Genomic DNA, 19,824 nt, shown 5'->3' with positions numbered 1-19,824 from the left:
ATATGCATTTCATTTTTGTTCTATTTTATTTTATTTTGATATTCACTTCCATTTAACTTAGCATTATTTGTTTTTTTAATTTAAACCCTCCAAAAAAATTAACAAAAAATAAAAGAAAAAATGAAAACCAAATAAACACAATTTAAAAAAAAGATTAACATTCAAATAAAAAACAAAAGTAGTAAATTTATCAAAAAAGAAATAAAAACTCATGAAATCAAAAAAATTCACAAACAAGACAAAAAATTATTGAAAATTTATAAAAAGATAAAAATGTTCAAAATATAAAAAATCATAAAATACAAAATATAAAAGAATTTTTTCAATTAAAAAAATCAAACCTTGAGCCAATTGGATAATCAATACCACCAATGCGAGGAAGAAGCTATGAAAGTGGGAAATATGAATTTGATTGAAATCATGTTGGTAAAAATTCATCAGTAGGGAGAGTAAGCTACAAGGAAAATTGTCCACCCAAGTAGGAGAAAATTCCAATGAACAACACTAGAATCTAGCAAGAAAGTTACACGTCAAGTAAAGCATGGACTGACATTTAGCAAAGGATTCAAACATACTAGAGCTAGTCAGTTGTAGCAGCAACAAGGAACAAAGTACAAAGGAGAAAAATAGCACGAGCACCCATTCTAAAAACACTCTTGATTAACTGCCTTTAGTCCCTTCTATTTCATGCCTTCAACCTCATTTACATTTTTCCTTTTTAACCTCCTTGGAGCCCCATTCCATGCACCCCCTTCACACCTTCTATTGCATAACGCCAAACCCCACTTGAAAGATTCATTTGTTGGTCCTCATTTGCTTAAGAAAAAACATATACACACTCCAGATTTTGAATTGAGCAGGCTGCTATCAAGTTGTTGCAATCAAATGTTTACAACATAGTTGTATGTCACTAACATAATGTCAATACTTAGGGAAGTGACTCGGATGGGGCACAAAGACTCTTTGAGAGTGTCAATCTCAAGAAGTGAACCTACAAAACTAATAGTATCATCAACACTAGCAAATATATCACTCCCTAATCTACAACACTAGCAAATATATCACTCCCTAATCTACAACATTTGCCAATGTCTTGACTCATTGCTCTAGGTCATCACACTGTTTCATCGACCAAATGAACTAGAAATGCAACAAAAATTTAGGAGGAGCTATAATACGCCTAGGGGCACTATCCTACAAAGTCTGGTTGCAATCCAACAAGGTACCAAAATCACAAGTTATCATGATCAAGGTCCTAAAAAATGCAACAAAAATATTCAAAAAGGCTGCCCTCTGATCTAGGAGCATTTTCCTATGGTCAAAATGTAAAAAACAATCAGTTTTACACTCAGAATGGTAGATTTATCTCAAAAACATACAATCTCAAACCACAACAAAATTGAGAATGGTTACACTTAACTTAAAGAGCAAGAGACAAGGAACACAATGCACTCTTTAAAATTGAATTTTCATTACTAGAAATTGAGAAAAATGGATTACAAAGTGCTGCTCAGTAGCCACTCTTAGTCGTACGTATAAAGCTCTGCCAAAACTTTAGATAATGATACGAAATGTGTGTTCAAACTTGAAAAATTGAACCGTATATTTAAGGGCTTCTCATTTGGCCAATGGCCAGCTTACAAGGATCTTTAATTTAGGACAAAAAGATTACAACTTAGAGTGTACAACAATGCGGCTATGTAATCATGACTCCTATGCTATACAAAGCTTTCCGAAAAATAATGTGATTAAGAAACTTCATGGCTCTGTGATGGTGTAGCCAATTAGGACGATGCCCGTTGGGTCATGTTGCTAACATTCCCCCCTTCTTATTTGTTGCACATCCTTGTGCAAACTTTGTTGATGGATTTTGTAATCAAATTGGCGCTTTTCAAGCATCTTAGTGATTGTTATGATATTCTCTGCTCAAGACACCACGTCCGCTTGAATTGATAGATCTTTGAAGGGATTGTTGAGGATCACACTTTGGTAAGCAATGTGGCATGCTTATAGGTTCTTTGTGAAAGGGTTGAAAATTGTAGAGTCCAATCCAGTTATGAATGCCTCCTCCAACATTTGCATGTAGTGCGACGCCAAAAACATGAGTAGCATAAATTCCTATATAGATGATTTTGTTGGGTATTTTTGTCTCCAGACTCCTTGAAAATCCTTGGGTGCCCTCTAAGAAGACTTTCCATGGATTCTCTAAAGCTTCGATGTCATCGAAGGCCTTTATGCAAGTGATGATCATCTTGGCAATTTTAGTAAGAATTTGGCATGCTAGATCTAGAGCATCTCGCATTTGAGTGATTACCACCTTCATTGTGTAAACCACATAGGAATACTTGGCTTGTAACATAGGAATACTTGGCTTGTAAATTTTCATTGACTTTGAGAGCACTCGGTAATTGAGCACTTAGTGTTGGCAGCTTCTCCATGTATAGTAATTATTCCACGATCCTAAGATGTTGAGGAGCATTCCTGTAGGTTGTTTCATCATGTGGCCTCTTCTCAAACTACTTCTTTCTCCATAGTGTTTAGTTCTCTAGTATGAGAAGCACTTGGTCTACTGTGATGGGCACGCCTTCATTATCACCCTTCTCATTTTGCTATAGTATACTCGAAGGAGCTTCTTTCTCCACAACAATGCCACTTCTTTTATTAGCGGTAAAGAGATCATCTCATGGCCAAAATTTTGGACCACTTCATCTGGTTTGATCGCTGACTCTAATACCTTGAGCTCAAAGAGCATATAGTCATTGTGAGAGTGACCTGGGACAATTCAATCCATTTTTTGAGCTCTCCTCTTACATCTCGTTCAGTATCTTCTTCAAAATCATGTAGCTCACCCCCTATCGATGCGCTTCGTATTTCAAGAGGGGTACCTCTACTCTATCAAAATCCATTGCTAGAGGTGGTATTTGCTATGCCGTCATCGATTCTTTAGCTTGTAGATTTATGATTATCTGATGTTTAGTTCCTGGGCATATTTCTTTGCTCGGCTTCCTAGACCAGCCTTTTCCTTGGCAAGCTGTGCTTGCAGTTCCTTAATTTCTTGATCTTTCTGGTTTTAGATGGCCATTTTCCCTGTTGCCATCATCTGTCTTTGGTACTTCTCTTATGGGAGCTTTGCTTTCAAAGCTTTGAGTTGCTCTATGATAACACTTGGTGTTTGAGAGGTGGAGGTTGCAAGTGATACATCTTGCATGGCAAGGAGAGTCAGAAGCATATGTTTCACTACATCATAAGAATCACTTAACTTTGTGCACCTTTTTTTCTCTACTTCTAGCTTTTCTTCCAATGCCTATTGTTCCACCTGGAGCTCACTTGTTAGCCGCAATCTGGTGTTGTAGATCTTGAAAGAGACATGTCACATCTCTCTTTTATCTCCATTGCTTCAACTTTGTTTGCAAACTTCACTTGAAGCACATGGTCTACTGTGACGGGCACATCTTCATTGTCACCCTTGTCATTTTGTTTTAGTGCTGGAAGGAGCTTCTTTCTCCACAACAATGCCTCTTCTTTCATTAGCAATAAAGAGATTATCTCATGGCCAAAATTTTGGAGCACTTCATCTGGTTTGATCGTAAAGAGGACGGATGACTCTAATACCTTGAGCTCAAAGAGCATATAGTCCTTGTGAGAGTGACCTGGGACAATTTCAATCCATTTTTTGAGCTCCCCTCTTACATCTAGTTCAATATCTTCTTCAAAATCATGTAGCTCACCCCTATTGACGTGATTGGTATTTCAAGAGGGGTAGGTCTACTCTTTAAAAATCCATTACTGGAGGTGGTATTTGCTATGCCACCATCGATTCTTTAGCTTGTAGATTTTTGATTATCTGATGTTTACTTTGTATCTCGTGGGCATATTTCTCCTGGGGCGGTCACTTTTTAGAATGTGTATGATATCACGTGAGTTAACCGGAGAGGATTATTAAAAGACCAAAATGTATAAAAATGTATACATACAGAGGGGGGTGGGGGTTTTTAAAATAGGCTCACAGTGTAAGTATAGTATGTATATTGGGGTATTATTAATTACCTCTTGAACGCACGTGATATAGGGGTCTTTTGCTAAGTGACTGCCGTGGGATATTTCTCTAGTCGGCTTTCTAGACTAGCCTTTGTCTTGGCCAGCTGCACTTGCAGCTCCTTGATTTTGTGATCTTTGTGGTTTTAGATGGCCATTTGTTGCCATCATCTATCTTTGGTAATTCTCTTGTGCGAGCTCTACTTTCCAAGATTTGGGTTCCTCTATGATAAGGCTTGGTGTTTGAGAGGTGGAGGTTGCAAGTGATACATATTGCATGGCAAGGAGAGTTAAGAGCATATGTTTCACTACATCATAAGAATCACTTAACTTTGTGCACCTTTTCTTTTCTCCTCCTAGCTTTTCTTCCAATGCCAATTGTTCCACTTGGAGCTCACTTGTTAGCTGCAATCTGGTCTTGTAGATCTTGAAAGAGACACGTCACATCTCTCTTTTATCTCCATCTCTTCAAATTTGTCTGCAAACTTCACTTGAAGCACTTGGTCTACTGTGATGGGCACATCTTGCTTATCACCCTTTTTGCTCTAGTGCTAGAAGGAGCTTCTTTCTCCACAACAATGCTTCTTCTTTCATTAGCGATAAAGAGATCATCTCATGGCCATAATTTTGGAGCACTTCATCTGGTTTGATCATAAAGAGGACGGTTGACTCTAATACCTTGAGCTCAAAGAGCATATAGTCCTTGTGAGAGTGACCTGGGACAATTTCAATCCACTTTTTGAGCTCCCCTCTTACATCTAGTTCATTATCTTCTTCAAAATCATGTAGCTCACCCCCTATTGATGTGCTTGGTATTTCAAGAGGGGTAGGTCTACTCTTTTAAAATCCATTGCTGGAGGTGGTATTTGCTATGTCACCATCAATTCTTTAGCTTTTAGATTTTTGATTATCTGATGTTTACTTTGTATCTCTTGGGCATATTTCTCTGCTCGGCTTTCTAGACCAGCCTTTGTCTAGGACAACTACACTTGCAGTTCCTTGATTTCCCGATCTTTCTTGTTTTAGATAGCCATTTGCCCTATTACCATCATCTATGTTTGCTACTTCTCTTGTGCGAGCTCTGCTTGCAAAGCTTTGAGTTCCTCTATAATAACACTTGGTGTTTGAGAGGTGGAGGTTGCAAGTGGTACATCTTGCATGGCAAGGAGAGTCAAGAGCATATAATTCACTACATCATAAGAATCACTTAACTCTGTGCACCTTTTTTTCTCTCCTTCTAGCTTTTCTTCCAATGCCTATTGTTCCACCTGGAGCTCACTTGCTAGCCAAAATCTGGTCTTGTAGATCTTGAAAGAGACATGTGACATCGCTATTTTATCTCCATCACTTCAAGTTTGTCTACGAAACATCACTTTTTGATCACGAGCACAATCCAAACTTGACCTCATTAACCATACCCGAGCTTGACAACACCTTTCATCTTTTTTTGGAGCCACTTCAATCTCTTCAATTGATATAATCTCTCTAGCCAACAACATAGGCATATGTATAACCCTTTCTTTTTGTAGCCAAAGAACTCTTGGATCCTCTCGCACATGCAAACTCTCTTACATTGGCTTCACCTTCACTTCCACCAACTCAACTAGCTTTGGCACCATCAGACTTGACCATCCCTTCTTAGCTTGACACTTCTTCAAAATCTGTTTAGTTCAATCTCTTGCAAAACCCATCGCTTCCACATACGACATAGGCCCATCTACTTCTACCTTATCTCAAACATCCTCATGTGGGCAATCCATAAACTTAATTAGTTTCAAACAACTTCAATTTTTGCACCGATTAGCTTCATAATCTATTTCCAAAGAGCCACAAAATCCCACTCAAATTCTCAAAAATTGCCATCCTAGCTTTGCTTCACGCCATCCAACTTTCACTTTACTTCATCTAGGTACACATCCACCACAAATTTGCTTCAAAAGGCCGCTTCCAAAATTTGCTTTACCACAAACCAAGAGCCAAAAAACTTGAAACGTACCTTCTTCTCTCGACAGTCCAATTTCCAACAAAAATAGTCCATAATCCTCTAGCCATGTTTTTGCATCTTTAGAAAATTGGAAATCCGAACCACATCCCTTTAGCAACACTTTCTCTTCAAAATCTATCTATTGAGCATTTTCAAAACCTATTTTTTTCTTCAATCAAGGAGCAACCAGATGTTTCTTCGTGGGGGAACCAAAAGATGGAAAGGGGGAATGCAAGCACACCCAGAATCACTAACAAACTGCCTCTGTGTTGCCCAGGATGATCACAACTCTCCAATCCACTAAAAATATCTTCCAGAATGACATAATTTTCAATGCACTATCTCTGTACCACTATAGCAACATGCCTATGCCCCCTTTGGAGAACCCCAAACCACACAATACTCACACTGCTTCAATTGCACACACTAAACCACACAACACTTCTATCTCGCTCACTTTTTGCACCACAAAAACGAATGGCCCGTGGGCAACTCACACATGCCAACACTGACCACAAAAGAGAAAATAGTAGAGAACAAAAGGGGATTGATAGAAATAAAGGGGTTGTGCGATTTATTTGTCCACAAAATGGATACAATGCTTCTAAAATATCTCTCTTGTTCTCCAAAAAATCTCTCCTCCTTCTTCTCAAGAAGCCCGTGCTTTATCTTTGAGAACTCCCCTCTAAAATTCCAAAAGGCCCCCCCTTATTAGGGCGAGTGATCTTTTTCTAGCAATTTCTTGACGGATACTTATCCACTCATTTTTTTCATGCTTCCATGGATATCGCCCCTTTTTTTGGCCAATTTTTTCTCTTCCTCTCTTACATACATGAAGACACCCTTTCCGAGGCAACGATGGTGCCGTCGTTGGGCGGTGTGATCCCTCTCGTCAATATAAGGTTTGGGGCCACTTGGGACCTCATGTGAATGCCCTATAAGGGTCGCCAAGTACTACCTACCATAGCCACCACTGATCACCACCACAAAGCCATCTCAACGCGAGTGAACGTTGCTCGAAGTCCACAAACTAGTGCCACTATGCCCACGTGAGGAGGGAGGGGAAGGAGTCCAACAAAGATTCCCTCTCTCCCTCTTGCTTGCTAATGGGAGGGCCACCAAGATACATAAATAGCCCAACCTTCTTGTTCTTGCCCTTGCATGTGGGATTATACTTCCCAACACATGGAACTTCCAGAGACAACTACCCCTTGGAGTTCAAGAAACTCCCCACAAATTTCCAAAAAACTCCTTTTTTTGCACCAACTTTAACTCCTCATTTGTTTCTCAATGATCCAGTTGGATCTCTGTAAAAACACACTTGAAGTATAAGGCCTAGGGTAACTGAACCTGGGATCCTTCTCCCTATCGCCCCTTATCTAGGCTAGCTCCTTGCACTTGCCCTAAGTGGATCCCCAGTCTGCAATGGTCCAACTGGCCCTTGGCCTAGGTCCCTGACCCCCTAGTTTGGGCCTTGCTTCGTAGGACCCTTGTCCTGACATTACTCCCCCCTTAAGGAAGAGTTTTCGTCCTCGAAAACACAAGTAGTAATATCTTCTTAAGAATACTGATGTTTTCTTTACTGACGTCCCATAAGTGAGCAAGTTGTCTGTATGACCAATAATTGGTGTAGTGAGGAGGTTCAATGAAACCAATAGCAACATCTTGATTTTCAACATTGTTGTCCGTTTGCCACCACTTGGGTCTAAATGGTAACTCCATTTATGACTCACTTGAGTGTTGTAAAGGAGTAACCACAACTAAGAGTTGTCCAAAGGCATAACCAGGTTCCAGATCTTCTGAAGGTACTGGAATAATGCAATGAAACCTTGGTGTAACTTTCCATGCAGTTGTGATCCAGATTTCCTACTCACCTGAGTATCTTGAAAAGTTCGTAGATAGGGAGTGTCCTCGTTTCAGAATTCTGAATAGTTTGGAACACAAAGAAATACATGTTCATCCCTAATGAAGGTTACTTGCCAACATACTTTGTTAGCACACCTGGTAAGTCCTTGACGTATGAAAGTATTGACACAATCTCTAACCCCACCACAACAGGTGTTCAAAGTCGAAAACCGTACTTAAGCAAATTCTAGAATAGGGAGAAAATCATCTATTCAGAAATGTGTTGTGCTAACGTATGATCTTAGCAAATCCTTTAGCACAAGATTACTCTTTGTAATCTGCCTATCCCCTTGGATAACTGACAGTAATGAGGTGTGTCCTCACGGTTTACAGACAGTCGTCCCAGATGACTGGTAAACGGGGAATCACAGTAGTGTATAACATTGGTGAGGAATCAACAATGTCCGAAATAACCATCGTGGTTAACTTGAAAAAAATCCACAAACGCCCAAACCGAGCCATGACCTCTATTGGTGATTAGTAGACCCAAAAGTAATCTCATAGAGATAGTGCACATAGAGTGCAAAATGCTTCATAAGCAACAACCTAAGGAATATGCATGCCGTTCCAAAACAACGTTTGCTAAACACTAGGGCCCATAACACCTAGTGTGCATGCATTTAGCAAAAACAGATTCGAACCTGTATATTCGTGGTAATCATTGCCAATACTTATGGAAAATGTGATGTGCCTAGCACACATTAACAGGAATGTAAATAGTTCTGAAAAGAGACTAAATACTTTCATTTGCAATCTTTTGCAAGCTTTACTAAACCGTCTGAACCACAATAGAAAGTGAAAAATTGATCACTTCTAGTTGTAGACAATGAAACTTTTTCATTAACAACTTATAGCCTTGCTATATGTATAAACAACCATCTGTAATGTTGTTTAGCGATACTTGTAGCTGAACAAGTTATTCTAAGTATCCGAAAACTTTTGGCCACGAAATTGCTCCTGATACGTCATTCTAAAAATGGTCTAGAAAACAGATGTGACCAGCACCTAGGGACTTTGTCGTGACACATAATTGAAATAATGGCGCCAGTGTCAGTCTAGAGACTCATATTCTCCACATGTGGAATATGTCTCATGTAAGAATGTGTAAAAAAGAACATCCTTCAAGTACAAGATGTACTTGTGTGTGGTGGTAACTGCAAACACTCTACGATGGAAGTGAGAGGGACCCTCATTAGCCTTGCTCCACACTGGATAAACCGAACTCCTGGAGTTCCTAGACCATGTTGTATCCCATGTGACAGGATGTGCCAAATTGAACCCTGCGAGTAGGTTCGTAAAAGCATAAGACAGAAAGATAGATTGGACACTTGGCCCAAAATACTTTGTGCCGACATGCCCTTGGCATGGCTCTGTAACATTTAAGCGTACTTAGATGTCTTGAAAAACTAAGCAAAGCATAATAAAAATGGAATAACACCAAATCAATAGATGCGTACCTGGAGATTTGAACGCAATGTACACTTACCTGTATTCAAATGTAGAGGAGGACGTCCTCTACCTGAAGCAACAAATAGCATTTCACTGGGAACCGTGGGTGTTGCCTTTGCAATCCAAGCCCTTGGATTAGAATCTACGTAGTCAAACCCCTTGGTAAGACTCTTTGTAGAAACTGCTCAACTAGCAGATAACGGTAACCAACATAGTCAATCGTGTACATAATGATTGGAATCAACTTGAGAAGTGTGTCCGTCCGCTACCGTGTGTGGTAGATTACGGAATTCTTTCCTTGGAGAGATCAACTGTGATCCTTAATGCAGACCAAACTGTGATCCTTAATGCCTATGGGGTGATGTAACAATCACCCGCTGGGTCTTCCCCCAAACAATGGTACCGTGACCACAAAGCATCATAACCACCTGAGGCTATAGAATTCTATAGACAAGAGTCATGACCTTGATCTCCCGACTAGGACTACCTACAAGAGAGTGGTAAGTTGTATAGATTGTTTACACATAAAAACAATCTTAATGAAGAGTCGTACTCGCCTTGATCTATCGTATAGAAAAAGGACACTATCTCTGAGGCATTGAGACGAGAAACACCTCACAAGAAAACAGGAATGACTCATAGGCATGAGACTCATATCCAAGTGACGTACCACAGTGTAACTCATAGTCAAAACTATGGTAAAAGAACCACCAAGAAAAAGTGTCATCCATCTGCTGAAACTGATCCTCATGCCTTGCATGTAAGGACAAACATCTCAAGTGTATACTACACTTGCAACGTGGTAGACATTCTTGAAATCCCAACACTGTAGTGAAAGAACTAGATGTTCACAAGAGAAGTCATGGCTCCTAGCCTAGCTTGAAGTCGGACAATCCTTGCTTACCAAATCCTAGTTGCGTCTTGCACAAGTCAAGAAATAACAACAACTCAAGCAGCTCTATTGTTGCATCGTACAACTCCCCACATGCCTTAGATGTGGTGTATACATAGCATACATATTTTTCTTGATGAGAGGTTATCTGGAAGACAAGAGAGTTGAACACAACTCTTTTTCCCACACAAAGGAGAAACCGTGTCTCACCAAAGTATGAAAAAGTCTCAAACGGACAACCACCGGAATTATGCCTTGCATATTCCTTGTTGAAATCTCTAACACATGCTCATAGTAGCAGTGTGTCATGTAGATCTGGAACAAGTAAACTGTAAGGTCTCTACTTTCAAATTTCACACAAGTTCTATTACGCATTTGAATTTTTTTAAACCATCAATCATTATTTAAGATATTCGAGTTCAAATTATGAATCGTAGGTTGAGAAAACCTAGAATTTAAAATTTACGCTACAAAATTCTGACATGTTTAGCTATATGAATCACTAACTAACTTATTGCAAGACTTATTTACTGATTGTGGAATTTTCTTTTACTACTGTAAAGTTAATATAAGACTGTAAAGTTTAACTTAAAAATGTAAAATAAATTATCATTAAGGAAATAAATAAAATAATTATAAAGACAAAAGAATACACAGGGATGACAAATGAAGGCACATGGACTCACTTGGACTCACATAGGAGGGGACAAAGTGGGACACACTGTCACATGAAAAGGAGAGGCTAGTCTTGACTAATCTTAATGAGGGGGGGCTGTGTGGCCTTATCTTTTGATGATAATGACAAAGTGGTCAAGCTGATGGATACCACAAGGGTACCAAAAACGCGGGTATGATTTTTGGAAAAAAAAATAAATATTTTTTTAATTTTTTTGGGAAAAAAAAGTTGGACGTTTTCTTTTCTGCTGTAAATAGAGTATCCATGCTCACACTTTAGACATAGAGATTGCCTCTATAGCGCTCACGAAGTGCTGCCACTTCTCTTAGAGAGCTAGTCAGTTGTAGCAGCCAACAAGGAACAAAGTACAAAAGAGAAAAATAGCACGAGCTCCCATTCTAAAAAAGCTCTTGATTAACTGCCTTTAGTCCCTTCTATTTCATGCCTTCAACTTCATTCACATTTTTCTTTTTTAACCTCCTTGGAGCCCCATTCCATGGGACCCCTTCACACCTTGTATTTCATAATGCCCAACCCCACTTGAAAGATTCATATGTTGGTCCTCATTTGCTTAAGAAAAACCGTACACACTCTAGATTTTGAATTTAGCAAGATGTTAGCAAGTTGTTGCAATCAAATGTCTATAGCATAGCTGTCTGACACTAACATAATGCCAATACTCAGGGAAGTGACTCGGATGGGGCACAGAGACTCTTTGAGAGTGTCAATCTCAAGAAGTTAACCTACAAAGCTAATAGTATCATCAACACTAGCAAATCTATCACTCCCTACTCTGCAAAATCTGCCAACATCCTGACTCATTGCTCTAGGTCATCACATTGTTTCATCGAACCAATGAATTAGAAATGCAACAAAAATTCAGGAGGAGCTATAATAGGCCTAGGGACACTATCCTACAAAGTCTGGTTGCAATCTAACAAGGTACCAAAATCACAATTTATCATGATCAAGGTCCTAAAAAATGCAGCAAACCTATTCAAAAAGGGTGCCCTCTGATCTAGGAGAACTTTCCTATGGTCAAAATGTCAAAAAACAATCATTTTTACACGCAAAATTTTAGATTTATCTAATAGACATATAGTCTCAAACCGCAACAAAATTGAGAATGATTACACTTAACTTAAAGAGCAAGAGACAAGGAACACAATGCACTTTTTGAAATTGAATTTTCATTACTAGAAATTGAGAAAAATAGATTACAAAGTGCTGCTCAGTAGCCGCTCTCAGTCGTACGTATAAAGCTCTGCCAAAACTTTAGATAATCATACGAAATGTGTGTTCAGCCAATGGCCAGCTTACAAGGCTCTTTAATTTAGGACAAAAATATTACAACTTAGAGTGTACAACAATGCAACTGAGTAATCATGACTCCTATGCTATACTCTGCTCAAGCCACCACATCCGCTCTGACTCCTATGTTATGGACTTCTCTGCTCAAGCCACCACGTCCGCTTGAATTCATAGATCTTTGAAGGGCTTGTTGGACCATGCTCTGGTAAGCAATGTGGCATGCTTGTAGGTTCTTTGTAAGAGGGTTGAAAATTGTGATTCCAATCCAATCATGAATGCCTCCTCGAGCATTTGCATGTAGTGCGAGGGCAAAAACATGAGTCTAGCATAAATACCCATATAGATTATTTTGTTGGGTATTTTTGTCTCTAGATTTCTTGCAATTCCTTGGGTGCCCTCTAAGAAGACTTTCCACGGATGCTCTAAAGCTTCGATGTCATCAAAGGCCTATATGCAAGTGATGATCATCTTGGAAATCTTTGTAAGCATTTGGCATGGTAGATCTAGAGCATCTCGCATTTGAGTGATTACCACCTTCGTTGTGTAAACCACATAGGACTCCGTTCGCTTGTAAGTTTTCATCAGCATTGAGAGCACTTGGTAATTGAGAACTTAGTGTTGGCAACTTCTCCATGTATAGTAATTATTCCAGGATCCTAAGATGTTGAGGAGCATTCCTGTAGGTTGTTTCATCGTGTGGCCTCTTCTCAGACTACTTTTTTCTCCATAGTGTTTGGTTCTCTAGTATGATAAGCACTTGGTCTACTATAATAGGCACGTCTTCATTATCACCCTTCATATTTTGCTCTATTATACTAGAAGGAGCTTCTTTCTCCATAACAATGCCTCTTCTTTCATTAGCGGTAAAGAGATGATCTTATGGCCAAAATTTTGGACCACTTCATCTAGTTTGATCATAAAGAGGATGGATGACTCTAATACCTTGAGCTCAACGAGCATATAGTCATTGTGAGAGTGACCTGGGACAATTTCAATCCATTTTTTGAGCTCCCCTCTCACATTTGGTTCAATATCTTCTTCAAAATCATGTAGCTCACCCCCTATTGATGTGCTTGGTATTTCAAGAGGGGTAGGTCTACTCTTTCAAAATCCATTATTGGAGGTGGTATTTGCTATGCTGCCATCAATTCTTTAGCTTGTAGATTTTTGATTATCTGATGTTTACTTTGTATCTCTTTGGCATATTTCTTTGCTCGCCTTTCTAGTCCAGCCTTTGCCTTGGCCAGCTGCACTTGCAATTCCTTGATTTCTTGATATTTCTGGTTTTAGATGGCCATTTACCATGTTGCCATTATTTGTCTTTGGTACTTCTCTTGTGGGAGCTCTACTTTGAAAGCTTTGAGTTGCTCTATGGTAACACTTGTGTTTGAGAGGTGGAGGTTTCAAGCGATACATCTTGCATGCCAAGGAGAGTCAAGAGCATATGTTTCACTACATCATAAGAATCACTTAACTTTGTGCACCTTTTTTTCTCTCCTTCTAGCTTTTCTTCCAATGCCTATTGTTCCACCTGGAGCTCACTTGTTAGCAGCAATCTGGTCTTGTACTTCTTGAAAGAGACATGTGACATCTCTCTGTTATCTCCATCGCTTCAACTTTGTTTGCAAAATTCACTTGAAGCACTTGGTCTACTGTGACGAGCACATCTTCATTATCACCGTTCTGATTTTTCTTCAGTGCGGAAGGAGCTTCTTTGTCCACAACAATGCCTCTTCTTTCATTAGCGGTAAAGAGATCATCTAATGGCCAAAATTTTGGAGCACTTCATCTGGTTGGATCGTAAAGAGGATGGATGACTGTAATACCTTGAGCTCAAAGAGCATATAGTCCTTGTGAGAGTGACCTAGGACAATTTCAATTTATTTCTTGAGCTCCCCTCTTACATCTGGTTCAGTATCTTCTTCAAAATCATGTAGCTCACCCCTATTGATGTGCTTGGTATTTCAAGAGGGGTAGGTTTACTCTTTCAAAATCCGTTGTTGGAGGTGGTATTTGCTATGCTGTCATCGATTCTAAAGCTTGTAGATTTTTGATTATCGAATGTTTACATTGTACCTCCTGGGAATATTTCTCTGCTCGGCTTTCTAGACCAGCCTTTGTCTTGGCTAGCTGCACTTGCAGTTCCTTGATTTCATGATCTTTCTGGTTTTAGATGGCCATTTGCCCTGTTTCCATCATCTGTCTTTGGTAATTCTCTTGTGCGAGCTCCGCTTTCAAAGCTTTGAGTTCCTCTATGATAACACTTGGTGTTTGAGAGGTGGAGGTTGCAAGTGCTACATCTTGCATGGCAAGGAGATTCAAGAGCATATGTTTCAGTACATCATAAGAATCAGTTAACTTTGTGCACCTTTTTTTCTCTCCTCCTAGCTTTTCTTCCAATGCCTATTGTACCACATGTAGCTCACTTGGCAGCCGCAATCGGGTCTTGTAGATCTTGAAAGAGACATGTCACATCTCTCTTTTATCTCCATTGCTTCAACTTTGTCTGCAAACTTCACTTGAAGCAGTTGCTCTACTGTGATGGGCACATCTTCATAATCACCCTTCTGATTTTTCTCTAGTGGTGGAAGGAGATTTTTTCTCCATAGCAATGCCTCTTCTTTCATCAGCGGGGTTAAAAAGAAAATCTCATGGCCAAAATTTTGGAGCACTTCATCTGGTTTTGATCGTAAAGAGGACGACTGACTCTAATACGTTGAGCTCAAAGAGCATATAGTCCTTGTGAGAGTGACAATTTCAATACTTTTTTTAAGCATCCCTCTTACATCTGGTTTAGTATCTTCTTCAAAATCATGTAGCTCACCCCCTATTGGTGTGCTTGGTATTTCAAGAGGGGTAGGTCTACTCTTTCAAAATCCCTTGCTAGAGGTGGTATTTGCTATGCCGCCATCGATTCTTTAGCTTTTCAATTTTTGATTATCTGATGTTTACTTTGTATCTCGTGGGCATATTTCTTTGCTCGGCTTTCTAGAACAGCCTTTTTCTTGGCCAGCTGCACTTTCAGTTCCTTGGTTTTTTGATATTTCTGGTTTTAGATGGCCATTTTCCCTATTGCCATCATCTATCATTGGTACTTCTCTTGTGCGAGCTCTACTTTCAAAGCTTTGAGTTCCTCTACAATAACACTTGGTGTTTGAGAGGTGGAGGTTGCAAGTGGTACATCTTACATGGCAAGGAGAGCCAAGAGCACATGTTTCACTACATTATAAGAATCACTTAACTTTGTGCACCTTTTTTTCTCTCCTTCTAGATTTTCTTCCAATGCCTATTGCTCCACCTAGAGCCACTTGTTAGCCGCAATCTGGTCTTGTACATCTTGAAAGAGACATTTCACATTTGTCTTTTATCTCCATCACTTAAACATTGTTTACAAAACTTCACTTTTTGATCATGAGCACCAGCCAAAGGAACCTCATTAACCATACCTGAGCATGACAACACCTTTCATCTTTTTTGGAGCCACTTCAATCTCTTCAATTGCTATAATCTCTCTAGCCAGCCACATAGGCATATGTATAACCCTATCTTTCTGCAGCCAAAGAACTCTTGGCTCCTCTCGCACATGCAAACTCTCTTACATCGGCTTCACCGTTACTTCCATCAATTCAACTAGCTTTGGCACCATTGGACTTGACCATCCCTGCTTAACTTGAGGCTTCTTCAAAATCTTTCTAGTTCAATCTCTTGCAAAAACCACCGCTTCCACATACGACACATGCCCATCTACTTCTACCTTGTGTCAAACATTCTCATGCAGATAATCCATAAACTTACTTAGCTCAAAAACCTATTTTTTTCTTCAATCAAGGAGAAATCAGATGTTTCTTTATGGGGGAACCAAAACATGGAAAGGGGGAATGCAAGCACACCTAGAATAGTAGCCGATTGCCTCTCTATAGCCCAAGATGATCACAACTCCCCAATCCATTAAAAATCTCTTCCAAAATGACATAATTTTCAATGCACTATCTCTGTACCAATATACCAACAAGCCTATCCACCCTTTGGAGAATCCCATACCACACAACACTTCTCTCTCACTCACTTTTTGCACCGCAAAAATGAATGGCCCGAGGGCAGCTCACACATGCCAACACTGACCACAAAAGGGAAAATAGTAGAGAGCAAAAGGCGATGTGGGGATACATAGAAATAAAGGGGTCGTGTGATGCATTTGATTTGTCCACAAAAATGGACACAATGCTTCTCAAATATCTCTCTTGTTCTCCAAAAAATCTCTCCTCCTTCTTGTCTAGAAGCCCGTGCTTTATCCTTGAGAAGTCCCCTCTAAAATGCCAAAAGGGCCCCCCTTATTGAGGTGAGTGATCTTTTTCTAGCAATTGATTTCTTGACGAACACTCATCCACTCATTTTTTGCATGCTCCCATGAAAATCGCCCCTTTTTTCGGCCAAATTTTGTTGTTCCTCTCTTACATACATCAAGACACCCTTGCCCAGGCAACGATGGTGTTGTCTTTGGGAGGTGTGATTCCTCTCCTTAATAAATGGTTTGGGGTCACTTGGTACCTCATGTGAATGCCCTATAAGGGTCACCAAGTATTTCCTGCCATAGCCGCCACTGACCAACACCACAAAGCCATTGCACAGCCAGTGGACGTTGCTCGAAGTCCACGAACCAGTGCCACTATGCCCACGTGAGGAGGGAGGGGAAGAAATTCAACAAAGCTTCCCTCTCTCCCTCTTGCTTGCTAATAGGAGGGCCACCAAGATACAAAAATAGCCCAACCTTCTTGTTCTTGCCCCTGCATGTGGGATTATACTTCCTACCATATGGCACTTCTAGAGACATCTACCCCTTGGAGTTCAAGAAAGCTCCCCGCAATTTCCAAAACCGTCCTTTTTTTGCACCAACTTTAAATCCTCATTTGTTGCTCAATGATCGAGTTGGATCTCTGTAAAAACACACTTGAATGTTGATGCTCCACGCTCCATGCCTTGACCTCTGCTTCTCATTTTGTCTCTCTGGTCCCCTCAAACAATGCGTCACAAAACGGTTGCGAATCATTTGTGATCACTTCGCCGTAGTTACCCATCTAGTTTAATTGATTATATCTTTCTACTCACAATTTAGATTGATATATTGTAATCATTGAAAACCTTGACTAACTCCAGAAAATTCCTGATGGCATGCCTATCAAGGTGACCCAACTAGCACATAACTAGCCCCCATCAAAACTTCATATGCTCATAACTTGGCCATTTGAACTCAGATTGTCGATCCAAAAAGACAAACACGCACTGTAAGAAAAGCACTTTATCCTATGCATTCATCTCTACCTTGATACACCATTTTTTGCTACCCAATTCGGCAAGGATCCGCAAACCACGTTAACCTTCAATTTGCCATAACTTGCCCTTCGTAGCACCGACTAAGAGGTTGACTAGACCAGCTCGTAGAACTCTTTGAGGACCACCTCTAGCAGTTCCATTTTTTCACTTTTCACGCTTTGACTAGACACCTTCGATGGGCATCATAGTAGAGTACTCTGGCCCAGAAAACCCACATCCATCATACATAGCCGCTGCCCTTTGCCTGCCCTTGACCTCCAAATTTGCCTGACTGCTTTGGCATGTCCCTGTGAGTGAGCTGTGAGTACTCACAACCATGCATTTCACTCCTCACAACATTGACCAATTTTAGTTGCAGAACGGTTTGTGCTAACAAGAATGTTGATGGCTCGCTCAAACCAACAACCGACAAGAGGGCTAGCCATATATGAATCAACAAGCAAAAATGGCAATAAAGCAAGCCATTTTTGAAGTTTGTTTGTGTTTTCTCGTATGGAAACGCAAATGGACTTAAATAATTCTTGCATCTTGTCGTTTGTGTTTACTGCTTTGCATATGGTTTCCTTAAACCATCAATAGTGACTAGGGCAAGTCGTGTGAAAAGAAGCAAGCAAAAATGGCAAATGTGCAAGCCATATTTAAAGTTTTTTTGCATTTCCATGGGAAAAAATGTAAAAGAACTCTAGAAACGATTTTCTCTCTTGCCATTTGCAATAACACGTGCTAAAACCAACAAAAGATAAGAAGACTAGCCTTTTATAAAGCAAAAAGTAGAAACAACACGAGATCAGGTCATTTTTGACGTTTGTTTGCATTTTTTCTCATGGAAACTCAAACAGACTTCACAAACAGCTTACTCTCTTGCTGTTTGTAATTGCCACTTTGTATACAACTTTCCCAAACCATCAATGGTGACAAGGGTAAAGCGTATGCTTGTTTGTTTTTGTTTTTTGTAAGATTACACTTAGTTTGAGGCTTATGTATTTTTTTTGAGTCACATTTAGGTTTGATATTAGCTTTATGTTTATGATTGTTTTCACAAGCATTATGAGTAGCAACGATGGTACCAGACTATCCAATCAAGATGCATATCTCTCAACCAAGGATATAGTCCTTGTAATCAATGAAAATGGGATGTGCATCAAACATGACATGCTGCACAATCGCATGTCCCCAAATATGGCAAGTTTAATCCATCAGTCTGCATGCGCACAAGTAACTCCACAATGATCTTCACTCCCCCAACATGATGCTTCACTTTGGACAGAAGGGGTTCTATGCAGGCATTGTTGATTGGGGATCATGTACAAAGACCAGAACGATGGCATGCTTTCCTCCTCTCTGCAACTTGCAAATAGAAACTAGAAAGCAGCGTGAGAGAGATTTTCCATGGGTTGCCCCAGAATGCATATCTACTAATCCCCCTCCCTGGAATGAAGCCATGGATATCTACTCCATGTGTCATACTTGTATATGACTCTTGAAGTGCATGGAAGTTCCACAAGACCAAAACAGGGATTGTTTGAGGACAGATCAAACAGGCACCCAATTCGCCGGACACGCAGCCGGACACCACACTTGTACTCTATTAGTTTTCCGAGCTAGTGTAGGAATACTCTATTTAAATCCTAATTCTAGAGTAGCAATCAATCCCCTGAGTTGTAATGTTGTAATGATATTTGTAAAGGTCCGTGTGAGCCGGCCACTAGCCATTTAGAATGCCCTAGGTATAAAGGTTAACAACCTTAATGTGAAAGAGGGATTATTTTTAGAAGAAGAAGGGAGCTCAAAAAATGTATGCTCAAGCTACAAGCTGCTCCAACTTGTAATCATCGCTGCTAATGATTGGGTAATCCATTTTCAAATCCAAAACTTGCATTGTGTTCCTCTCTCTTTGCTCTTTAAATTAAGTGTAAGCATTGTCAGTTTTGTTGTGGTTCTTGACTACGCGTCTGTGAGCTGTAATTGCAAATTTGAGTGCTTAAATTGCTATTTTTAGTCGTTTTGACCATAAGAGAGTGTTCTTAGACCATAGGATGACATTTTTGGCATGTTCTGTTGCAGTTTTCAAGACCTTTTTCATGATGCATCGTGATCTTGGTACCTTGTCGGATTGCGACTAGACTTGCTAGGATAGTGCCCTAGGTGTCCTAGACCTCCTCCTAAAGTTTCGTTGCATTTCGAGTCCGTTCAAGTACCAAAATGGCGTGATGACCTAGAGCTGTGAGAAAGGACATTGGC

The sequence above is a fragment of the Adiantum capillus-veneris genome, chromosome 11 (assembly GCF_014529385.1).
Source record: "Adiantum capillus-veneris isolate H3 chromosome 11, ASM1452938v2, whole genome shotgun sequence".
NCBI classification, from domain to species: Eukaryota; Viridiplantae; Streptophyta; class Polypodiopsida; order Polypodiales; family Pteridaceae; genus Adiantum; species Adiantum capillus-veneris.
The sequence above is the reverse complement of the archived record's forward strand: the minus strand, read 5'-3'. Positions refer to the sequence as shown.